This window comes from Chionomys nivalis, chromosome 18 (genome assembly GCF_950005125.1).
Source record: "Chionomys nivalis chromosome 18, mChiNiv1.1, whole genome shotgun sequence".
Lineage (NCBI taxonomy): Eukaryota > Metazoa > Chordata > Mammalia > Rodentia > Cricetidae > Chionomys > Chionomys nivalis.
Genome location: NC_080103.1, coordinates 20,842,089 through 20,846,510, shown reverse-complemented (window position 1 = coordinate 20,846,510; position 4,422 = coordinate 20,842,089). Strand labels below are relative to the sequence as shown.

Here is a 4,422-nt window from a genome sequence, read left to right as displayed (position 1 = left end):
TATAAACTTTCCTCTTAGCACTGATTTCATAGTTGCCCATAGGTTTGGGTATGTTGTGTCTTTATTTTCATTGAATTCTAGGAAGATTTTAATTTTTCTTTCTTTCTTTCTTTCTTTCTTTCTTTCTTTCTTTCTTTCTTTCTTTCTTTCTTTCTTTCTTCCTTCCTTCCTTCCTTCCTTCCTTCCTTCCTTCCCTCCCTCCCTCCCTCCCTCCCTCCCTCCCTCCCTCCCTCCCTCCCTCCCTCCCTCCCTCCCTTCTTTCTTTCTTTCTTTCTTTCTTTCTTTCTTTCTTTCTTTCTTTCTTTCTTTCTTTCTTTCTTTCTTTCTTCCCTGACCCAGGGGTAGTTCAGTAGTTGACTGTTCAGCTTCCAAGAATTTGTAGGCTTTCTGGGGGTAGAATTTTTGTTAAATTCTAACTTTATTCCATAGTGATCCGATAAGACAGAGGTGGTTACTAATATTTTTTTGTATCTGTAGAAGTTTGCTTTGTTACCGAGTATATGGTCAATTTTCGAGAAGGTTCCATGAGATGCTGAGAGGAAGGTATATTCTTTCCTATTTGGGTGGAATGTTCTATAGATGTCTGTTAAGTCCATTTGATTCATTACCTCCATTAAGTCTCTTATTTCTCTGTTAGGTTTCTGTCTGGTTGACCTGTCCATTGGTGAGAGAGGAATGTTGAAACCTCCTACTATTAGTGTGTGGGGTTTGATATCTTCCTTGAGTTCTAGTAATGTTTCCTTCACATAAGTGGGTGCTTTTATATTAGGGGCGTAGATATTCAGGATTGAGACTTCATCCTGATGGATTGTTCCTGTTATGAATAAAATGTGTCCATCTCCATCTCTTCTGATTGATTTTAGTTTGAAGTCAATTTTGTTAGAAATTAGAATGGCCACACCTGCTTGTTTCTTAGGTCCATTTGATTGAAAAGCCTTTTCCCAACCCTTTACTCTGAATAGATGTCTGTCTTTGTGGTTGAGGTGTGTTTCTTGTAAACAGCAGAGTGTTGGATCCTGTTTTCGTATCCAGTCTCTTAGCCTGTGCCTCTTGGTATGTGAATTGAGTCCATTGATATTAAGTGATATTAATGACCAGTGGTTGTTAACTCCAGTTATTTTTTTTTGAGGGGTACAATGAACTTTATTGATGGTATTCAATAGAGTAGGGCTCCCTAAACCCCTCCTGTTATTCTGGGGGTCTGGGATGGAAACCGTGAGGGAGATGCTCAGTGTCAAGGGTTGAGTTAGGACAGGGACTGCTCAGCAGCCGAGGGCCTCTCTCTTGTTGTGTCCTTGCTGGGATGGGTGGTCCAGGGTGGGCTTCTTCCTCCTTGGAGGCCATGTAGGCCATGAGGTCCACCACTCTGTTGCTGTAGCTGAATTCATTGTCGTACCAGGAAATGAGCTTTACAAAGTTGTCATTGAGAGCAATGCCAGCCCCAGCATCGAGGGTGGAAGAGTGGGAGTCACTGCTCATATCTTCAAACTTTTTGTTATTCTTCTCATCCATTTCTTTAAGGGAGTTTTTCACATCCTTAAAATAGAGTCAATTTTTTCTACTTTTCTGGATTAGGGTGTTCAAGTCTTCCTGTTGTATGTTCGCTGGGTTCTGGTGTTACCATGTTGTTTTTCAGATTGTTGGAGGAATTCTTGCATTGACGCCTGCCCATCTCTTCCTTCAAATGCTCTCCGATGGATCTTCTGGTACAGGATCAGGGCCCCTTGCTGTCCAGGGACCTCGCAGACAAAAGGCCTAGCTTGGTGCCTGCAAGCTTAGTGATACAAAGGAACTCCCACCCGGTTGCACTCACCACTCGGTCCCAGCCCAAATGCAGGATTAGCCGGGGGATCTTATGTCCCCGAAGAAGGGAGGGACAGGGTGCCTGGGCAGAAGCTTGGATGGGATAGGAAGAGAGAGGCAGTAGCTAGGGAGAGAAGCCCCTGAAGAATGACCAGAAAGTTAAGGGGGTTGAGGAATGTCTGTGCTCCATTTCCGAGGCAGAACTGGGCTTCTGCCGCTGATCCGGAACACACTCACCCCTCCGTTGGATCTTCTGGTACCAATGCGGTCTTTCTTGAGTGGTCCCATGAATGCTTTCTTCTCCTCCGTGGTCTGGAAACGACCGTGGCCAATCTTGGAAGTGTTTCTCCAGAGCCTGTCGTTTGGTCTGCACCAGCAAGGACTTGCGGAGGGTGAGCACTCGCTTCTTGGTTCCCACCACACAGCCTTTGAGCATGATGAAGTCATTGGTTACCTCACCATAATGGACAAAGCCACCCAGTGGGTTGATGGTCTTGTCAGAAAGGTCGTAGTCAGTAGATGCATTGTTCTTGATCAGCTTGACATCTTTGATAAGGTAGCCCTCACCAATCTTGTAAATCTTCTTGTTGATCTCTGTCCGATGAGGGTAGCCTTTTTGCCCAGCCCGAGCCACAGAGAAGGCCACTCGGGCAGAGTGCCAAGCACCAATACAGGCAACCTTGCGCAACCCTCGATGGGTCTTGTGGGGCAGTTTTTGTCGCCCCTTTGTAGCCTTTGCCTTTTGTCACTCCAATGACATCAATCATCTCATCCTGCCCAAACATCTGGTCACAGGAACCTGCTGCTCCAGCCTCTCCTGGGCCCAGTCTAGCTTCTCAGCCGCAGTGCCCCCATTCACCTGGATCTCCATCAAGTGTGCCTTCTTCTGGTGCAGAGGAAGCAGACACATCTGAGTGTGGGCAATTATGTGGATGACCTGGCAGTACTTCTCCATGCTGTTGAAGTCCTTCTCCAGCTGTTTCTGGCCCATGTCATCCGGCCATTTCTTACAGTATTTGCTGAAGGTCTTCTTAGATTTGTGCCAGTTCTTGTAGAACCGCCTTTTACACTCATCACTGATGCGCTCAGCAAATACTGTCTTGAAGGTGCGGAGACCTCGTGGGGTTTCGACATATCCCATGATGCCCACAATTACCATAGGTGGTGTTTCCACAATGGTTACAGCCTCTACGACTTCTTTCTTGTTAACCTTGGATCCTGGTCTGTCAAGCTCCCAGACAATGTGGGTCATGCCAGCCTTGTAGCCTAGAAAAGCCGTGAGGTGAACAGGCTTGGAAGGGTCATCCTTAGGGAAACTCTTCACTTTCCCACAATGCCTGCTGCAGCGCTTCTGAGGCAAGAAGTCCAAGGACCCATGCCTAGGAACAGAGAATTTCCTGTGAGACATCTCTCTGTCACTCGCCGCCGCCGATAGTTATTTATGTGATTTCTAAGTGTGAAAAATGTGTGTCTCTGATTCTCGTGCTATTTCTTAGGTTCTTTTCCTTCTGTTGATTTGTATTATCCAATTTCAATGTGAGAGTTTTCATTTCATCTTATTAATTTTATTTCATTATATTTTAACAAAATGAATGAATGAATTAGTTGATGGATAAATGAATGAATGAATGCCTAGCGATTAGGGTAAGGGTTAACAACTTAACTGTTACTTATCTTACTGAGAGAGAAAAAAAAATCTGTTTTCTCCAATAGATTGACACAGAGTATGTCAACCAGTACAGGCCCCATGTTCAGTAGTAATTGACCAATATATAATAAATTCTATTTGTGTGTGCATGTGCTTTTACAAGGTAACAGTTTGCTTTTTATTTTGGGGGAGGTGTTATGGTTTTCTATTTTTTTCTTGGTTTTGGAGGATTATAATTTCTTTCGGTTTTTGAAAAAAATGTAAAACTGGGTGGGTAGAGAGGGGAAATGATTTAGAAGGATTTGTGGGAGGGGAAAATATGATAATCAAAATGTATTTAAATTTAAAAATTATTTTGAATTATAAAGCATAATAAAAAAAGTGGCGGCCTCCTCTAGAGCAGGCCTGAGGCAGCAAATTCCACATGAGCAGGTACAAGGGAGCAACCAATGAAGGAGTAGGCTGGAGCCAAAGACTTCTACAAGACCAGGCCCATGCCAAGAACCTCCTCAGCAGCAGGCTCAGGTCAGGGACATCTACGAAAACAGGTCTGAGTCAACAACTTCTGCCAGAGAAGGCCTGAGGCAGCAAACTACATAGGAGCAAGAACAGGGGAGCGACTGCTCAGGGAGTAGGCCAGGCACAAAGACCTCTGCTGGTTCTGGCAAAAGTCTGGAAATTTCTGAGGGAGTAGGCCTGAGCAAGAGACCTCTTGGGACCAGGAATCTCCTCAGGAGTGGGTCCAGGTCAGGGATATCTACAGAAACAGGCCAGAGTCAGTGACCTCTGCAAGAACAAGTCTGAGGCAGCAAACTCCACAGGAGCAGGTACAAGGAGCACCCACAAAGGGATCAGGCCCAAATCAAAGACCTCTGCAGGACCAGAAGCATGTACAAGGGAGCCACTGTTGAGGGAACAGGCCTGGACCAGAGGCCTCTGCTGGACCAGGCATGAACCAGTGACCTCTGAGG

At 45.3% G+C, this 4,422-nt stretch overlaps 1 pseudogene; it reads right to left on the bottom strand.

The window, feature by feature from the left end:
* Positions 1–1,962: 1,962 nt before the first annotated feature.
* On the bottom strand, positions 1,963–3,211 carry LOC130889334 (60S ribosomal protein L3-like; annotated as a pseudogene).
* Between the last annotated feature and the right edge of the window lie 1,211 nt (positions 3,212–4,422).